The 22297-nt window shown below is 32.8% G+C and overlaps 1 pseudogene; it reads left to right on the top strand.

The window, feature by feature from the left end:
• The first annotated feature begins 1668 nt into the window (after positions 1 to 1668).
• LOC143062088 (uncharacterized) lies at positions 1669 to 19116 on the top strand (annotated as a pseudogene).
• Positions 19117 to 22297: the final 3181 nt, after the last annotated feature.

Raw genomic sequence — 22297 nt, 5'->3', positions numbered from 1 at the left:
TTTTTTTGTAGTAGGTCTAAAGTTCGGGTCGGAAAACGCACCACACTACCTTACAGAAAAGTTAATGAGAAATGTACTACGGTAATACTTTTGTCCGAGAAAGGCTGGGTAGCTGTGGTCTACTCGAGGAAAAACCGCAGGGTGTTCTTCAACTTAGTCTATTAATTTTTTAAATAGGTCCACATTTGGGGTTGAACAGCCTACCCCACTACGTTACAGAAAAGTTAATAAAACATGTTGAACGCCAATACTTTTGTCCGAACTAAGTGCAAAGAAAGGCCGGATAGCGGTGGTTTAATTGAAAGAAAACACAGGGTGTTCTTTGGCTTAGTTTAATTTTTTTTAAGAAAGTGCAAAGTTGGGGCCGGACACCCTACCCCACTACCTACTTACTGAAAAAAGAAAAAAAAAGTTCTACGTCAAATCCTTGTCCGCAATAGGCGCAAAGGAAAACTGCAGAGCTGTGATCTACTTGATAAAAACAGTGTGTTCTACGGCTTAGTTTATTGTTTTTAAGTAGGTTCAAAGATTGAGTCGGACAGTCTTCTTACCTTACAGTCTACCTCCAGAAAAGTTAATAAAAAAAGTCTACGGCAATACTTTTGTTTGCACTAGTTGCAAAGGGAAGCTGGTTAGCTGAGGTATACTGGAGAAGAAATCCTGGGTTTTCCCCCTGCACGGTTTTTTTTCAAGTAGGTCCAAATTTAGGATCACATACCTAACCCCACTACCTTACAGAAAAATTAATAAAAAATGGTGTACGACAAAACTTTTGTCCGCACTAGGTGCAAAGAAAGGCTGGGTAGCCGTGGTTTACTTGAGAAAAACAATTCGGCTTAGTTATTATTTTTTGAAAGTAGGTCCACATTTGGGGTCGGAAACCTTAGCCCACAACTATACAGAAAAGTTAATAAAAAAATGTTGCACGGCAATACTTTTGTCCACACTAGGTGCAAAGAAAGGCTAGGTAGCTTATGTCTACTTGAGAAAATACCCAGGGTGTTCTTCGGCTTAGTTTTTTTTAAGTAGGTCCAAAGATTAAGTCGGACAGTCTACTTAGCTACCTTACAGAAAAGTTAATAACATATATTTTGCGGTATTACTATTGTCCACACTAGATGCTAAGAAAAGCTGGACAGCTGTGGTCTACTTAAAAAAAACACAGGGTGTGGTATCCGGCTTAGTTTATTCTTTTTTATAGTAGGTCTAAAATTGGGGTTTGACACCGTATCACACTACCTAAAAGAAAATATATCAAAAATGTGTTTAATGGCAAAATTTTTGTCCGCACTAGGTATAGAGAAAAGCTGGGTAGCTGTGGTCTAATTGAGAAAAAAACAACAGGGTGTTCTACGTACGGCTTAGTTTATTTTTTTATATATAGTTGGTCCAAAGTTGGGGTCAGACACCGTACTACACTGCCTTACAGAAAAGTTAATACAAAATATTCTACGGATATACTTTTTTGTCTGCACTAGGTGCAAAGAAAGGCTGGGAAAAAAATTCGAACGCACCCATGGCATAACTACGGTAGGCAGAGCTCTTCGAAAAAATCAGATTTTGATATTTAATGAAAAAGTTTGTGAGTGTATCTTGAACAGAATATACAATATACAATATACCATGATGTTAATAATTGAGAGATTCAAAGTCGTCTCAATTTTCAAAATGGCGGACGCAAATGTGGATCCAAAAAGTTCGTCCAAGTCTTATGCTGAAGCAACATCTCCTAGGGACCAATCGTCAAACGACCAGTCAGTATGTGAAGTTAAACCTGTCTTCATCTTGAAACAAGACTTATTTGGTTCTAGTAGGCCCTCACAATATCAGTACCTCACTCATTTCGAGCTATACAGAGCTGTTGCACATCTTGTAGACCCCAGTCATTTGAAAGCTTTACAAAGGGTTTGGGGATTATGGAGATTATATTTTGACAATCATGAAGACCAGGATAAAACACTTACAAATGGTTTTGTTATTCGTAAAAAAGTAGTATAAACATATGCTAGAAATCCCAAAAACTGTTGAAAATGAAAATCCTAACAATGTTCGAGTAAGAATAAAAAATATACCTTGCTCAGCAGACGACGGTCAAATTCAAAGAGCCCTTGAAGTTAGTCACTGTGTTGTACATACATTATTTCGTGAAAGGCTACGAGTTGATGGACGTGTAACAAATTGTTAGACTGGCAATCGCATTACAATATGTGACCCAATACAAAATCCTTTGCCAAAAACTTTATTCATAGGTTAATACAAAGCAATAGTGGTCCGTGTAACACTTATCAATTCAAAGTTTTAAAAAGTTTTGAAATTTTAGATTTTTGGAATGTTGATCAAAGTTTTAAAATATCATAATTCCAAATTGTGAAAAAGTTTTAAAATTTTGAAATTTAACCAAATAATTAAAATATCAAAATTCTAAATATCGTTTTTGTATTTGATAGTTTAGAAATTTGATCAAACTTTAAAAATACTAAACCTAACGTGCAATTTTGATTATTTTACTTTTTGAATGTTTGATTTTTTATTTTTTTTTATTAAAATATCAAAAATAGAAAAGGGGCGAAAAAAGGGGTACCTGTTAACTGCGAAACGAAACGAAAGAAAATGAAATGAAAACATGCTGGTACATAAAAGATAATGTATAAAGTAAAACCACAGGCACGGACAGTACTAGTCGGTGAAAAAAGGATGACAAAATAAATATTTCTTAAAAGAACAGAATTCATTTTATTACAAGACACACGGCTTAATAATGACCATTTTACTTGATGGTTTACCCAGCACCCATATTTAAGGAGTAACAGTAAACACTTACGAACTCGCAGAAGGTCAAATAGTATGGTTAGGTTGAATATGTATATATTTTGTCTACTGGACTTTCAGCAATAAAATGGTTCAATACACATTTTATTATCTCATTTGATTTCAAATTTTTCTGTTTTGTTCTACAATTTCTTACTTTCTGCAATCATGTCGGCAGATGCATATATCTTTAACGATCATCTTTAACGTTTTAATCAACTATTTATGTTCTTTATTGATTGTTGGCCTTAGATATTCAGCTTTGAGCGTTCCTGATCCAGAAAAGCGCTTCGGTCGTAACATTGATCGTTATGTTTTCACTTTTTTATCGATTGCATGACGATCATATATTGCCTTGTATCAATGTTTTCAGCTCTAAGTATTGGTACGGTAAGAAATCTGAATGCATGGTGTCGCAATGAACGTTGTGCTAGTCTGGAATGTGGGAGGTTTTTCATATCTTTTTATGCCGAAATTAAGAGTAAGGTCAAACATTGATAGCCTGGAGTCAGGAAATTGTTGTAAGGCATCTACAATAACTCTTCATACTGAGATACCCGGATGTAAATTTTGTATTTGCGCCAGACGCGCGTTTTGTCTATCTAAGTCTTACCAAAGACACTCGAATCAAATTAAGTCAAAAAAAGCCAATAAAGTCAAATTAAATCAAAAAGGCAAAAAAAGAAAAAGAAAAAGAAACGTTAACAACCAACTTTTCGTTCTGGTTTTGTTGAACACATTCGTCATAGAAACGTATACGATAAACATTATTTTCAGCCTTCATATTTATGTAAAAGTTGCCGCTGTACATTATGCACCCATCCATCCATTTGTAGGTGTTGGCATTTTGAAAATTAAAAATTATTTTGAATAGTTTATATCAGCGATAAATAGTAATCTTTTTGGGAATCTGATATGTAAATATTGTCACCAAGGTGACAATTTTTAATTTTACTTGGATACTTCCACGAGGGCCTTCAATAATGGAACATACAAATATTCTGAACCTCAGTTTGATGAAAAAAATAAATTTGTGCTAGCAGAGGACAAAACAAATATTCTGAATCCAGATTTCCCCCATACCTTATAGTGTTAAATTTTGAACCAAATAATGTTATCAATATAGATGAAAAAATTGTAAGCGCTTAGCGCGATTTTTTTTTTACTTAAAAAAAAAGACAACCATAGTCCCACTTTTGAAGTTAACTGGTTGCTGCCTTAGACAACGTTTGGACTGATGTTTGTAAAAGTATATGCATTTATCATATACGCAGCTTCATTTTGGGCCCTAATCAAACTCTGTTTTTAAATAGCAAATAAAAGGAAAAGGGATTTTTTTTTGTATCAAGGGATATCATTGTTCCGTTTTTGTTATTTATGCATTTTAAAGTTATCGTACGATATCCAACTGTAAGCAAAGTAAAAGAACAAAGGTAGGTCCGATCAGAAAGGGCCGTGTGAAGAGAGTGTCACGCTGTCAGCTGCATGCGGGATTGTTAGTCCATTTTTGACCATCCACCAATGTTGCTCTCGAAAAACCAGTACATTGTAAAACGCTGAATTTTAGGTAAAGCATTCACCTACAGAACGCTGAAAACTGAATATTTGGAAGTGAAGTAAATACAAGAACCGAAACAATTGAAGAGGTGTTTCGCCAAAGTGAAGTTAATCTGATGTAGAGTGGTTGTCGTCTGTTGATGTAGCTCATACGTGTTTCTCGTTTCTCCTTTTGATATAAATATGACCGTTGGTTTTCCCTTTTGAATGGTTTTACACTAGTAATTTTGAGGCCCTTTATAGCTTGCTGTTCGGTGTGAGCCAAGGCTCCGTGTTGAAGGCCTTACCTTAACCTTTAATGGTTTACTTATATAAATTGTTACTTGAATGTCGAGTTGTCTTATTGGCATTCATACCACATCTTCCTATATATCTATTAAACATATCAAAATCCACCTATAGGGGATACTTTCCCCGAGCAAGCTGAATCCTAAGTTTCTTTGAAATTTGTATGTAAAGAACCTATTTTGAATTATCGGTTTCCAGTGACAAATATTTCATGAATGATAACAATAAATACAACAGGGAGGGATTGTGCTTGTTATATAATGATGAAGACATAATCTTTCAATTAGTTTAATTGAGGTCTGGAGCTGGGATATGTCAGTAACTGTTAGCTTTATATATAGTAGTCCTTTGCTAATTTATTATCATTGTCATTTTGATTAGTTTCTTTTGTTTCCTATTCTGACATAGGACGGATTTCTTTTAAAGTGCGTTTTACTGGGTGCATTGCTTTGTGTTAGTTTATTCTACATTCGCTAGAGGTATAGGGAGAGGGTTGTGATCTCACGAAACATGTATAACCCTGTCGCATTTGGGCCTGCGTCTGTCCCAATTCAGGAGCCTCTGGTCTTTTTGATACCGGTTTAAATAGATTTGAATAATTATTTTAATAGATGCACAATCTTAAAATTTCAGTACTGTTATCTCATGTGATTTTTAATATGTTAAAATAAAAAAAAGACTTCTCCTCTTCCTTTAATTTTTAATTTTGTAATTAAAAATGATTTGATATATTTCGTGCTATTTATTCCTAACTAAGAATGATTATAATCAGAGCCGTGTTAACATGTTCCCCTCTTTTCGCCCCTTTTCTATTTTTGATATTTTAATAAAAAAAATAAAAAAAATCAAACTTTCAAAAAATTAAATAAACAAAATTGCACGTTCAGTTTAGTATTTTAAAAGTTTGATCAAATTTCTAAACTATCAAATTTAAAAACATTATTTAGAATTTAAATTTTTTTATCATTTGGTTAACATTTCTAAATTATAAAACCTTTACACCATTTGGAATTTTGATATTTTAAAACTTTGATCAAAATTCCAAAAATCAAAAATTTCAAAACGTTTTGAAACTTTGAATTGATAAGTGTTACACGGACCAGTAGTACTCCATCGAGGTCAAGTTGATACCCGTACAACATTACATGCAATAAATGTCTACAAGAGGGACATACATCTTATGAATGCCCAAATAATTGTATATGTCGAACATGTAGTGGCAGCGGTCATAAAGCAAGCTATTGCACTACTTGCCCAGATGATTAGGTATGTCAGACATGTGGAAAATCTGGTGATACAGCAAAATACTGCAATGCAGACTCTGCTTCTTCTAGTGAAGATAGCCAATTTGAATCAGAGTCAGATTCAGACATTTCCACACATCCAGAAAGCTGTCAAAAGGATGTGTCACAAACACACCAAGCAGCTGATGCAGAACATAAAACGCCTGGCTTCACCTTCAACAAACAGGCAAGCAACACTATTGATGATAATTCAAACCTAAGTGAAAAAAAGGCAAAACGGCATGTCAAAAAAGGTAAACGAGCAAAAAATACAAAGGACAAACAAAATACAAATAAAGATCAGCCGAGCATGGAACGTTTCCTAGCAGAAGCCTTTAGAACTCCATCAAATAAAACCAACGAAGTGGAAAAAACACGTACTAAACAAACAGCAAGTACTCCTACTGATGAGCTTCACAAAAGAGAAGAACCTGTGAAAAAAAAACTAAATCCTAAGCTCATCTTAATTAAAACTATCAATTACAAATCTTCATGTTTTTTTATATTGTATATATTGTATATATATCTTTGTTTACTTTGTATTATAAACATAGACTGTGTTTATCAAGTGAACAACATTGTAATTTGTGAATGTAATGTCTATATTTTAGATAGCATATATTCAAAAGAGAAATATCAGAATAGTTGTTTTTATAAAAATGTAATAAATACAGCATATATGAAATTATTTGTAAATGAAAAATGTATAGACTATGAATTTATAGTTGGTAAATCTGCTTGGATAACAAAAATTCGTTCCACGCAAATCTAAAAAAATGAAAATTGCTTCATTGGTTGGAGCACTAAATGAACGAAATGCAGGATCACCATGGGAAAAAAATCACATTTACTTCACATAGCCATCTAGAACTTGTTCATAGGCACATATTAATCCTTTGTCCAAAGAGATTCTTGAAATCAAATAAAAAACAGCCAGTCTCTTTAATTATAAGAGTACAGTTTCGGTAAATGACAATCTTCAGATGTTCTTTTCTTCAGGATATGAACATATTTCTACACAGTTATTTTTGCTAAACATCAGAGAAATATCCAAAAATATCCTCCTATTCCTGAACTTAAATATCACACACCTTTTGGTTGTGCACATATTTCAAGAATTTATCACTTCAAGTAAAATAATTTGGCTAACAACATTCTGTGGTACGATTAATTCCATATCTGTAAAAGAAAATAAAAGTTGTAAATACACAAGAACCACTCGCGCTATCAGTATGTGACAATGTTAGTGTTTACAGAATACAAGACGTTTTCGGAAAGTCAGTAATGAAGCTAAAAATAGAAATTAACTTTACCTGTGCTATTTATAGGTCTAAAAATAACTTTGTGTTTATCCGGGTCAAAATACATAGAACAGGTTTATACATTTTGATAGATTTAAATAAATCGTTTAAAAGATTAACAATTGAACTGCTTTAATAGTTAATACTATAATGAAAACAAAAAAACTTTCACATTTGCTCACTTAATTGTCAAGGTTTAGCGAGAAAACAAAAAAAACGCTTTAGATTATTCTCTTGGTTTAAGCAACAGAAATGCGACATTTTAATAGCACAAGAAACTCATTTGTCAAAAGATATGATAAAGCAATTTACAATGAATTCTATGGCAAACATCTTCATAGCCTAGGCACAACAAATTCAAGGGGAGTTTCTTTCTTTATTAATAAATCACTTGACTTTAAATTAATTAATGAATTTTGTGATAAAGAAGGGAGAATTATTATAATCAATATAGAAATTCAAGATAAGATTTTCACCTTAGTAAACTTGTATGCACCTAATGAAGTTCATGCAAGAAACCAATTTTATAAAAAAGTAAGTCAATTATTAAAAGAACACACTTTTGGTGCTCTAATAGTAGACATGGTAGAGGGAGATAGGAATGATCTACTCCCAACTTTAGATACAAAGAATAATAAACTACATTAAAATTTTAAAAAGCCAGTCAATGGTTTAAAACAATTAATTAAAACACATAAATTGATAAACATTTGGAGACAATTAAATAAAGATAAAAAAACAATACAAATGGAAAAGAAAAAATTCTACAAATGAAGCTAGTAGAATAGACTTGTTTATAATATGCACACAAACACGCATAAACACTGTATCTGCTGATATCAGGCGTGCACAAATTTCATTCACAGACCACCTGGCTATTTCGCTTTAATTAGACATTTATACAAAAAATCGGGGTAAGGGATATTTTAAAATGAATAAAAGTATAATGACTGATACTCAGTATAATAAACTAATAAATAAGTTAATTGAAAAGTATGAGCAAAATGTTAACCTTACAAATGTACCAAATCAATGGGACCTGCTAAAAACTGAAATAAAAGAGTCTACTATCCAATACTGTAAATCAAAAGCCAAACAAAGAAAATATAATATTTTAGTGATGGAAAACAAACTAAATCTTTTAAATGAAAGATCAGACAAATTACCTGATAGGAAAAATAATGAACTTTGTAATCAAATAAAAAATTTAGAAACAGATTTAGAAGAGATACATTGTATACTCTTTTAAAGCCAAAGGAGCCCTAGTTAGATCAAGAATAAAATGGTTAGAGGAAGGGGAAAGATACTAAATATTTTTCATCCCTAGAAAAGAATAGACAGGCTAAAAAATCTATTAATACATTAATGACCAAAACCGGTGAGGGACTGTTGATCAAATTGAAATTTTAGATGTAAGTAAAGAGTATTATAAATCTCTGTACAAAAGTACATGTCCCGAAACTATTTTTTTAAAGACATACATAGAAAATACCCCCATTGATCATTGTTTTAATCCTTGTGAAAGCAAACAAGTGGATGGTAAATTAACCTTAGAAGAATTAACATCTTCTATTTATAATATAAAACAAAATAAAACTCCAGGCAAAGATGGCTTAACAATTGAGTTTTATTGACAATTTTGGCCAAATTTCAAGCATATTGTATTGATTGTTTTAACATTTGAGCCATTTCCATGGTAATGGCGGCCATTTTTTAAATTTCAAATTCAAAAGTCAAGTCCAGATATGCTAGTCAACATTTATTTTAAGTTTCATCAATTTTAAAGCATTTTGAAATGTTTCACATTATAGCAGTTTCCATGGTAGCGGCGGCCATTTTGGAAATTCTAAAATCAAAAGTCAAGTCTACATTAGTTAAGCAACAATTGTTATCATTTTAAATAAATTTGATGCATTTGAAGTCTTTCGTATTTTTGCTGTTTCCATGGTAACGGCGGCCATTTTGAAAATTCCTCAGTCATACTGCTGCTGCAATTTGTTCTCGCCATAATTATATAGCATCATACAACATTACATGTCTCTAGAATAAATTTAACATTGATGTTCTGGAATGTTCTATAAAAATTCACCCCCCCCCCCCTACTATTATGCCAAGGAGACCCCTACTAAAATAAAAAAAATGTTCCATATTGAAGCAGATATGTGTCTCTTAATATTCATAGAAGTAATCATAATTCCATCTACTCTACATACAGTAGGAAATTTAAGAAATGTAATTTTTGTTTTACCCCACCCATCTTTGAGCCCCCTTAATTAGATGACACCCTGGTATCAAGGACATTGGGTTCTGTAACCCCCATGATGCAGACCCATACCAATGAAAATTATTTCCAGAAAATGGTAGGACATTTTTAGGGGGGGGGGGGGTAAAAAGAAAAATTAGAATAAGAATAAGAAACGGGACAAAAACTATAATAGGGACAAATAAACAGAGGAAAAGCAATATGTCACCCGACTTTGTCGATCGGTTGACATAATAAGAAAAAAAAAGAAACGTAGAATAACAATATGTCACCCCAACTCCGTTGAGGGTGCCATAATAAGAAAGAAAAAAAGAAACGTACAATAACAATACGTCACCCCAACTCCGTTGAGGGTGCCATAACAAAGAAACATAAGAAAAGCAATATGTCGCCCGACATTGTCGATCGGTTGACATAACTAAAATTGCCATTGCAAGCACTAGCGGATGTCACCTTCCCCCAATTGCCACTAAGCGGCAGCCATTTCAAAATTGTGTAACAGTGAATGCACATATATGCACGGCAATACATCTGTCTGTAAATTTTCAGTACAATGAGAGCATTTGGCTTATATATTTTTTTAATTAGGTCCAAAGTTGGGGTCGGACATCCTACCCTACCCTTACAGAATTGTTAATAAAAAATGTTCTACGGCAATACTTTTTGCGCCACTAGGTGCAATGGGAAGCTGAATAGCAAATGTTTACTTGACAATAAGTCCAGGGTGTGCTCCGGCTTAGTTTTTTTTTTTAAATTCGGTCCCCACCCTTATGGAAATGTTTATAAAAAATGTTCTACGACAACACTTTTTTCGCCATTAGGTGCAATAAGAAGCTAAATAGCTAAGGTTTACTTGATAAAAAATCCAGGGTGTGTTTCGGCTTTGTTTTTTTTTAAAGTAAGCCCAAAAATGGGGTCAGACACCCTACCCTACCCTTACGGAAATGATAATAAAAATGTCCTACCGCAATTTTATTTTTACCACTAAGTGCAATGGGAAGCTGAATAGCTAATGTTTACTTGACAAAAAATCCAGGGAGTGCTTCAGCCTATTTGGTTTTAATTAGGTCCAATGTTGTGGTCGGACACCTCTCCCCACCATTACGGAAATGTCAATAAAAAATATTCTACGGCAATACTTTTTTCGCCACTTGGTGCAATGGGAAGCTGGATAGCTAAGGTTTACTTGATAATAAATTCAGGGTGTGCTTCGGCTCAGTTTTTTTTTTTTATTAGGCCCAAAGTTGGGGTCGGACATCCTACCCCACCCTTACGGAAATGTTAATAACAAATGTTCTACGGCAATGCTTTTTTCGCTATTAGGTGCAATAAGAAGCTGAATAGCGAAGGTTTACTGGACAATAAATCCAGGGTGTGCTCCGGCTTAGTTTTTTTTTAATTCGGTCCAAAAATAGGGTCGGACACTCTACCACACCCTTACGGAAATGTTTATAAAAAATGTTTTACGACAACACTTTTTTCATCACTAGGTGCAATGGAAAGCTGAATAGGTAAGGTTTACTTGACAATAAATCCAGGGTGTGCTTCGGCTTATTTTTTTAATTAAGTCCAATTAAGTCCAAAGTAAGGGTCGGACATCCTAGCCGACCCTTACGGAAATGTTAATAAAAAACCTACTACGGCAATACTTTTTTCGCCACTAAGGGCAATAAGAAGCTGAATAGCTCAGGTTTACTTGACAAGAAATCCAGGACGTGATTCGGCTTAGTTTTTTTTTAAATTAAATCCAAAGTTCGGGTCGGACATCTTACCCCACCTTCACGGAAATGTTAATAAAAAATGTTCTACGGCAATACTTTTTTCTCCACTAGGTGCAATGGGAAGCTGAATAGCTACGGTGAACTTGACAATAAATCAAGGGTGTGCTTCGGCTTATTCTTTTTTTTAATGAGGTCCAAAGTTGGGTTCGGACACCCTACCCCACCCTTACGGAAGTGCTAATAAAAAATATTCTAAGGCAAAACTATTTTCGCCACTAGGTGCAATAGGAAGCTGAATAGCTAAGGTTTACTTGACAATAAATCCAGGGTGTGGTTCGGCTTAGTTTTTTTTGTAAATTAGGTCCAAAGTTGGGGTCGGACACCTTACCCCTCTCTTATGAAAATGTTAATAAAAACTGTTCTACGGCAATACTGTTTTCGCCACAGTGAACTCGGCTAATTTTTCTTTTTGTAAATTAAGTCAAAAATTGGGGTCTGACACCCTATCCCACCCTTACGGAAAAGTTAATAGAAAATGTTCATCTGCAATACTTTTTTGCCACTATGTGCAATGGGAAGCTGAATAGTTAAAGTTTACTTGACAAAAAATCCAGGGTGTGCTTCGGCTTAGTTTTGTTTCAAATAAGGTCCAAAGTTGGGGTCGGACACCCTTCCCCAACCTTACGGAAATGTTAATGCAAAATGATCTACAGCAACACTTTTTTCACCACTATGTGCAATGAGAAGCTGAATTGATGAAGTTTACTTGACAAAAAATCTAGGATGTACTTTGCCTCATTTTTTTAAAAATTAGGTCCAAAGTTGGGGTTGGACACTCTTCTCCACCCTTACGGAAATGTTAATAAAAAATGATCTACGGCAACACTTTTTTCGCCACTATGTGCAATGGGAAGCTGAATAGCAAAAGTTTACTTGACAAACAGTCTAGGGTGTGCTTCGGCTCATTCTTTATTTTTTTTTAAATTAGGTTCAAAGTTGGGATTGGACACTCTTCCCCACCCTTACGGAAATGTCAATATAAAATATTCTACGGCAATACTTTTTTCGCCACTATGTGCAATGGGAAGCGGAATAACTAAGGTTTACTTTACAATAAATCTAGAGTGTGCTTCGGCTTTGTTTTTTTTTAATTAGGTCTAAAGTTGAGGTCGGACACCCTACCCCACCCTTACAGTAATGTTAATGAAAAATGTTCTACGGCAATACTTTTTTCGCCACTAAGTGATATGGGTAGCTGAATAGCTAAAGTTTGCTTGATAAAAATTCAGGGTGTGCTTCGGCTTGGTTTGTTTTATAAATGGGGTCCAAAGTTAGGGTCGGACACCTTACCCCACCCTTACGGAAATGTCAATAAAAAATATTCTACGGCATTACTTTTTTCGCCACTATGTGCAATGGGAAGCGGAATAACTAAGGTTTACTTTACAATAAATCTAGGGTGTGCTTCGGCTTAGTTTTTTTTAATTAGGTCCAAAGTTGGGGTCGGACACCTTACCCCACCATTACGGAAATGTCAATAAAAAATATTCTACGGCGATACTTTTTTCGCCACTTGGTGCAATGGGAAGCTGAATAGCTAAGGTTTACTTGGCAATAAGTCAAGGGTGTGCTTCGGCTTGGTTTGTTTTTTTAATTAGGTCCAAAGTTGGGGTCGGACACCTTACCCCACCCTTACGGAAATGTTAATAAAAAATGTTCTACGGCAATTCTTTTTTCGCCACTAGGTGCAATGGGAAGCTGAATAGGTAAAGTTTACTTGACAAAAAATCCATTTTCTTTTTAAACTAAGTCCAAAGTTGGGGTCGGACACCCTACCCCACCCTTCCGGAAATGTTGATGAAAGATGTTCTACTGCAATACTTTTTTCGTCACTTGGTGGAATGAGAAGCTGAATAGCGAAGGTTTACTTGACACTAAATGCAGGGTGCGCTTCGGCTTATTTTTATGAGATAAAGCCTTTTTTTCGTAGGGTTGTTAATATATGTGTTTGTCTTTTGTTTGCTTCTTGTTTTTTTTTTGTAGTGGCATTTTCGGTTCCTTTTAGACTTATGAGTTTGAATTTTCATTTTGTATCTTATTCCTCTCTGTTTCGTTTCTGATAAATTGTTTTTTTTTATTTGTTTATCTTTCAAGTTTGTTAACCGCCGTGCATCGTTTAAATCGTTTTAATGACTTACCTCAAATTTTGAACCTATAATCATGTTGTCGATGATATAAGTATCTGTAGATATTAACTGTTTAATTTTAACTACTTGTTCAAGCATATCATTTACTTTGAGCAATTTACTCTTTTCGGCTAAAAGATATTATATGTGACAACATTAAGAAGCCATTATGTGCATCGTTAATTTACAGTATCAAACTAAAAAAGATCATATTTCTACATAATTGTAAATATAAATTGTTGAGGATTTTATTTATCAACCCATCTTTTCTGAATGCACAATCATAGTCGGAAAAGCCGATCAGATCATACATAGGTACAACAAAACTAAACACTCTTTGCAAATCGCCTTTGTCTGTGTGGTTTATTTTTTTCAGTATTTCAGTTGCTTCTTTGAAGCTTTTAGTTTACTACCCGCTGTAAGTATGGAAAATGCAATCTGTTCGTTTTTCCAGTTTTATCAGATTGACAGTAGATTAAAAGATACACAACAGGTATAGTCTAAATTTCTACATCATGACAGATTTGGACTAAAAATTAAAGACGTATTGCACATTCTTTTTGATTATTATAATAGTGCTTTTTCAACTCGAGTTGAATATTGATGTGATTTTTCTTTTTAACAGAGCAATACACGAAAAACAAATACCGTATAGCTGGTTATTTTCGTGGGATGTAAATTTTCGTTTATTTTCGCGAGTAGAACAAAATCGCCAAAATAAATTCCGCCAATTTAAAAGTTGACATACCATGGTATTGATACAAGTTTTCATACCGCCAAAATAATAAACCCCAAAATAGTTCGTATACCTTTTTCAATCGCGAAATTTTACAACCGCGAAAGTAAACCGCCTTACGGCACGACGGAAATGAACCAGCGAAAACTACTATAGTACTGACTCATGACTCGAAATAGGCACGTAATGAATGTGGTCCCAGATCCAAAATCTAAATTAATGTGTACAAGGTTAGATTCAGTACTAATACTTGAATCTACTAATATGTATCAAGTGACAATAACATTCAAGTTCGTCTAGGAGTTAGCTTTATAAAGAAGATATACATATAGCATTCTGACAATTAATTTATACACAATACAAAACAAACCTACATTGTATTTCCAAGTTTTTAAATATATTTAAAAAAGAAAATAAAAAAAAAAAAATTCAGAAGATATAATTCATCATAAATACAATATCTTTAAAGCATATATAAAACTTTCCTTTAATTAATTTTTTTTCAAAATATATAATATTGAACAGAACACTTTAAACTGAATGTATACATACAAATGGGTGTTGTCCTAGCCTGTACAGCTAGTTAACTTGAAAACAAGTCATTATGACTGGTCATAGTTCACCTGTGCCAGGATTTAGGAATGCTCTGATCAGTCCTAGGACCACAATCTAGTTAACTTGAAAATCGGACTTGGTCTTAAGACTGTTTTTATATCTGCCGGAAAAGTTAACTTGGAAACACGTCCACTACTGATATAAGTTAACTTTGAAACCAGTCCTGCCATAAGTTAACTTAAATTTTGACAACTCCGATCGAACCAGACCTGATCCCAAGTTAACTTTTGTCTGTTTTGCTCAACACTATAATAACTTTGAACCAGGACCGCTCTACATCGAAACAAATAAATAGTTTCCAATGTCTTTGTTTTTTGGTATACAAACATAGAACCATGTAGTCAATATAATACTTCCGTAATATAAATTTTAACAAACCAGATCAAATACATGTATTTGTAAAAAAAAGTAAGCATACCATTTTGCTTATCTATTTAGCCGCATAGTAAATGAGTTATATGTGCATGTAAGGATGGATTGTGTTATAAAAATTATAGCTGACTTCCTCCGAGTCACAGACGTGTCTTGGTCTTCTTCATTATCCACCTCTTTATCCTTGTTACCAAACTATAAATTTGATTCTGAGGATTCTGGCAAAGTTATCAAGGTCAACTCCAAGTTTCATATTATCTATGTTACTGGGAGTAGGGCAAGACAAGACAGGACTTTAATTTCGTCCTCAGTTAAAGAGGATAAATTGACAAACGTGTTGTTGGGATTGGTCAGAACTCTATTTTTTCTTTAAAATCTATGGTTGCGAGGCTTTTTATTTGAATTTGTAGAAGGTCTGATTAAAGGATGGTTTAATAAATAACGTGACTTCACAAAGATAGCGGCCGTACCGCAAAAAGGTACATCAATATAAGCGCAATTATTTTTAGAGAGAAAAATGTCCGTGTACTAGAGAAAATATTAGAAATTTCCACTTTGACCGAGTTAAGGTATTTATAGTAAACGCGCGTTTACTACTAAACGCGAAGATTGGAGTTAACTAATTAAATATGTGCACTCGGCGTTAATGTAATGCTTGGTCTGCATCCAACTGTCTGCATTATTTAGAAGGCAAACATGTCCTCCTTTTGTTTAATATAGTAACAACATTTCAGCAATTTAAATACCTCAGGCTGACTCGTCTAGGTAAATCATTTTACCGTATTTACCAAAAACTGACCATATTAGCATTGTTCTATGTTTAATATATCATATATAAAGCTGTCTTAAAAATTCAAAAAATATGTGTTTATGTCATGATTTATTGTATAATACAAATCACAGCAATATTGGAACGCAATTACTACACAATTTACACTGCCTGCATGTACTCTTCAAACTAGTGTCTCGCAACGCAATTTAAGTAGTTTTGGTAGCCTTGGCTTACTCCTTTAACACAACTATTTGACCGCATCAACCAAAACTGACCATATTTGTCAATAACCACGTCAATCTATATAGCTGCATATTAATTCAGATATATTTTTATGTCATGATGTATTGAATACTACAAAAGCTAGCAAGATGGGAACACAATGACTGCAACATTTTGTCCGCATAAATTGAGAATGCCAGCATGTCCTCCTTTTGTTCAAAATATTGATATGCAACAGCATTCAGTATTTTAACCACAGACTGACTTTTATAGTAAAAAGTAAAACCACAAAAATACTGAACTCCGATGAAAATTCAAAAAAGGAAAGTCCCAAATCAAATCGCAAAAACAAAAGGTCAAACACATAAAACGAATGGATAGCAACTGTCATATTCCTGACTTGGTACAGGCATTTTCTTATGTGGAAAATGGTGGATTGAACCTGGTTTTATAGCCAGCTAAACCTGTCTCAAATACGCAATGATCAAGCAAGTACTAGAAATTAAATTAAAAAAATATTGTCGCTTTTTTTATTACTATCAACATAAATATTAGTAACCATGTTAACTGTAGACTAAGCGAGTTATCAATGTATGTAAAACTGTAAATCCTTATTGACAAAAAGAACATGTTTTTTTATACCATTGTCAATATTCTAACAATAGAGTCAAATTTTAAATTGTATACTGCAATACATGTAATAGAAACAAAAACAAACGATACTGTTATTGTTTATACAATGTTTATATAAGAAATGATATAAAAACTGATGACACAACAATGTTGCCGGTCTTGTTTTAATTTGTCTTAATTTAAACTTGTTAATAGGTCTGCACCTAACAAAACAGGTCTGGTCTGTAACCGAAAAGTTGCACCTGCGTGTTTGCTTAAAATTGCATAAGTTGAATTCTATATCAGTCAAACCGTTTGATTTAAGTTGATTGACTGCTTTCTTCTGTTCTTAACATCTTGTCCATAGATTAAATATATCTTAATTGACTGCAAGCAAATTGCTTGAACTCTTCTCAATTTAACAGAGTTCATAAGTTGGAAAATTAATTAAAAATAGTGATGTCAAAAGATCTGAAATTTAATACTCGGATACTCGGTCATGATACTCGAGTACTCGCGAGTACTCGATGAATCTTAAACGTCTATTAAAAGTTTTAGATTTTAGGTTGGATGCAGTATTTTTTTATAATACGACTTGTCCATTAAATTGTCAACAACAATATTTGACTTCAAAGTACTTGTGCTTTTTCGTGTTCCTCGGTCTTACTTTTTCTGTGCTTTGTTTTATTGCACTATTTTTGTCTGATTTTATTTTATTTTTGCCATGACGTTGTCAGTTTATTTTCGACTTTTGGGTTTGAAAGTCGCTCTCGTACTCGCCTATCTTTAAATTGTAAATTAAACAATTATAGTTAAGTTTCAAATACAGACTAATTAAATTAATTTAAATGTACATCTCATACCAATCACGTTAACATAGAAGTCTTGATTAACAAACAAAGGTAAAATTTTCGGCTTGTGAAGAGTTAAATATTTATCCATGAAAGTGTTGATTCGTGTACAAACACCGTTTAAAATGTCTCTAATCAGTTGCGTAGGGTTCACCGCAGGTCACTTTGATTTTGTTTTTGTTTTGAAATATGATCTGGTCAGCAATTGCAGACAAACGACGGTTTGACTTTATATTTTTTGTTACAAGTAGTGCACATGAAACATTTCCTCGGAACGAAAGGACGTTGCTGTTACTACTATAACAACAAGTAGCCTCAGGATAAACATATTTATGTTGTTAATAGACTTTATTTAGTATTACGAAGACTTCAAGGGGATATTTCAACGGATCTAAATTAAGTGGAAACGTGAAGAGAAATATCTCAATATGTATAACAGGCAAACGAGTATCCGAGTAATAAAACTATACTCGAATACTCGGCCTTCCGATCGAGTACCCGAGTACTCGAGTACTCGTTGCCATCCCTAATTAAAAGACATACATACACTCAAGAATACATTGTAAGGTCAGAACAAAATGACCATTTCAGATCAACATACACGAAGAGTAACAAGTCCTCAAATTAAACACGTGAGAGAACATTAAAATATTATCAACATTTCTTTTTTTTTTTATTTCAGGTTTTCAGATAACTGGTTTTCCAAATCAAATATATCGAAGTCAGACAGAAGATGTAACATTAATTACAGCTTACTTCAACATAGGGGCTTTCCAAAAAAACGAAATACAATGTATTCTTCCAGTACATATTTCAGTTGGATGAAACCATTTGAGTCTGTGAGCAATACTGCTATCATGTATACGGACGTTAATAAATTTGCAATGACGTTTAAATCCATTTGTAAACACTTTCCAACATATATGACAAAGGTATTTGTAGTGAATCAATCAAATATCTGGCCTTTTCAATTAAAACATAGATTAGAAGACATCTATAATCACACAAAATACGAGGAATACTATCACAATGTAGCAATACCAGCATATTCATGTGCTATGAATACGAAGTATGAATTATTGGAAAAGGTTATAACAGAAAATTTATCTACAACAGCAATTCTGGTATGGATTGACATAGGCTATTTCAGAAACAAGAAACCTGGTTTCATAAAAATGTCAATCCAAAGAAATGTTAAAAATGATCATGTTTCTTTTTCGCAGGTACATTTTTTTAATAATCAGCTCACACCTACTGAAATTGTGTTTGAAAGTAGGTTTTATATAGCTGGTGGATTTTTTATTGGCAGACCAAAATATCTGTTGTTGTTTGCCCAGGATTATAAATTAGCCGTAGAATGGATTATTGACATGAACCTTATGAACTCAGATCAGCAAGTGTTATATATCATGTATTCCCCAAAAAAATCATCCTTTAAGCCAAGGATACCAATTCAAACGTTCTTTCAACCGATTAGTTTGATATTAAGAAGCACTGGTCGATGGTTTTATCTTGGCAAAATTTGCTAGAATTTGATTGAATATGGTTAAAATGTAGACGATTTTGTATCATTAAAAAATATTGAACAGTTTAATGTTTTGACAACCCATTGTCTTGGAGGAATCAGAGTGTGAGCAATATCGCATGATGTGTCAATGTGCTATTTTGGAGGTGATTCGGGCTACTCAATTTTGTCCGACAAATAACGATTAAAATAGAGTTATGTTGTAATGTACAAAAATGCTGCAAACGAAAGAAACATGATGATTCTAAAGGTTGATATAAATATATCACATTCGAAAAAAATAGAAAAAGAATAAGAGTGAGATGAAAGATACCAAATGGACATTCGAACTCGTAAGTAAAATAATATTGTCAACGTTGAATGTAGCACCCGTTGTGTTGTTCATGTTAATATAAACACGGTGTCATATGATATGAATCTAATGAATAATATGATGGCTGTGATTTTTTTTGAATTGAAGGTCTATACTAAGAAGTTCAATATACCATGGCAGGGGTCAAAATAACATGGATACGTCAAATTTTCAAAACAATTTCCAACATGTAAAATACATACCAACTTCTTATTGGACTTTTATTACTATGTAAATGAGTTCTAATAGCTAGAATTATAAAATATAAAAAAAGTTAAGGTCTATAGTTTGGAATTCGATATAAGTTGGCAGGAGGATCAAATACCATGGATAAGTATCAAATTTTCAAAACATCTTTTGTAGCATGTTAGTTACATACCAACTACTTATTGGAGTAATATTTCTATATAACGGATTTATAAAAGCTAGATTTTTTTTAAATTGGAGGTGTAAAAGGGGGTTCAATAAACCATGGCAGGAGTGGTCAAAACACACAGATTCATGAAAAGAACTGTTATCTATGCAGATAGTTTAATAAGAAAAAAACAAGGCTCGATGTTAGTTTATGTGTTACATATTTGTTTTTCTTTTTTTTTGTACATACATTAGGCCGTTAGCTTTCAAGTTTGAGTTGTTTTACATTTGTCTTTAAGGAGGATTTTATAGCTGACTATGCGGTTTTGGCTTTGCTCATTATTGAAGGCCGTACGATGACCTATACGTGGTAATTTCTGTGTCATTTGTTCTCTTGTAGAGAGTTGTCTCATTGGCAACTATACAACATCTTCTTCTTTATTTATCAGTTCCAGTAAATACAGAACAACTTTCCTCTTTCAGAAATATTGTGTTGTTAGGAAAGATTAAACATTTTTTTACTATTGGAAAACAAGAAAGGATGTTGAAGTCAAACATATAGCTTTTTTATTTTTAAAGATATAGCGTATTGTTATTATTCATCAAAATTCAAGAAGGTTGTCTACAATAATGTTTTCTGATGTATATCATGTTATTGTAGGGCTATGTTATTATAAAGGTGATACTATGTATATATTTGTTTTACTATCTTCAATTGACTTATTTTGATCCTTAAACAATCGTGTAATTTCAACCACAATGAAAACAGTCAACATCTAAATATTAAATTTAAATATTACCTAGCCTTCAAATTAATAATGTTTTGAATATATTACGAATGGAAAATATGTAAAATATGGTTAAACTTTCAGCCCTACATTTATTACTCTGCTTTGAACTTAAACATACCTTAATTTGCTTATTAAACAGTACCAGTTTCTTGAAGTTTGGTTGTACAAAATAGGTTTTGTTATCTTATGTCCTGTTAATAACATTTCATTAAGCTTTCATTTGATACCAATAGAACACAATATTCTACTAAATTTGAGAACATCCTGATTGATACATATTATAATACCTTAGCATGTCTTAATTATCAAGGTATCTGCCGGAAGGAACCGATTGGAGCACAAGATAATCAATGAAACTATGAATCTTTTTTTTATTAAAATATGTGCAAACGAATTGGGTAAATAAAAATATTGGCGATATTTGTTTGATACAAATTCTGAAATAACACTACTCATTTTTATTACAAAATAGTTCAATAGGTGGAGACTAAACTGTACCGACTCATAACGCTATAGGCCATATAAAATAATTATCAATATACATTGAATACATTATTTTTGAGTGTTCTTCATCAATATACACAGTACATATGTAACTTCAACATCAGACATATTCTGACAATACAAAAATAAAGAATGATATATGCCAAAGAAATGGAGTGATAGACGCGCCCATTACACAACCTGCAGCAGTTTACAATTTAACTACCCTATAATTGAATTGTAAATTTAAAACAAGAACATATTAAGATTACCTGATGACGCAATTCAACCATCTCTCTCAAGACAAAATTATAAAAACTATAACCATTTTAACAAAGCAACAAATATGTATGCGTATATTAGGTTATAACTCACATAAATTAAAAATTTTTAAGCAAGCAATACACAATGTAATTTATATATCATTCATTTTCTACATTTTACACTAATAAATATGCATGTTAATCGGAAAACATATACAATTACATTGATAGGCAATCTCCAATTTTATTTGTGAATTGAATTAATCACTGTACTGATTAATCCACACACACATAGATGTGTATGTTATGTGCTGCTATTTATAGGCATTTATATATATATATATATATATATATATATATGTATTTAGACCCTTCTGCAACGAAATTTGTTTTACATGCACACGTATAAAAATTGCGTTTTTTTTCCAACGCCATCATAGGTTTAAACGTAGTTTTCAATTTAGACTCGTATATATATACATATATATATATATCCGTGTTAATCATTGAAAAAACGAAATGCAGATACTTGTATGCATATACATGTGAGCATATTCTAAATCAATCAAGATCTTCAAACCACAAGTAGCATGAAATAAAAACATGTAATAGGCATAATGTTATCGTATATATATATGTTAAATAAAGGCAACAGTAGTATACCATTCAGTATACACTGTTCAATAGTCGATTTAATTGATGAACAAACGAGTAAAAAACCAAAACAGAAAGAAAAACATTAACTATAAGAGGGGAAAATGGAATAACAGAAACTCTGAGTTGTTACAAATACAGACAATTATGGGTAAAACACTTTAATTTTCTTTTATATTACCCATTGTTCGGTATTTTTGTTATTTCACTTTTTTGATATATGCGACCATGCTCTGGTTATTGATGACTTTCATGTGCATGAATCAAATTTATATAAACTTCTTTCAA

Source organism: Mytilus galloprovincialis, chromosome 1 (genome assembly GCF_965363235.1).
Source record: "Mytilus galloprovincialis chromosome 1, xbMytGall1.hap1.1, whole genome shotgun sequence".
Classification (NCBI taxonomy): Eukaryota; Metazoa; Mollusca; class Bivalvia; order Mytilida; family Mytilidae; genus Mytilus; species Mytilus galloprovincialis.
This window is presented reverse-complemented; position numbering and strand designations above follow the sequence as displayed.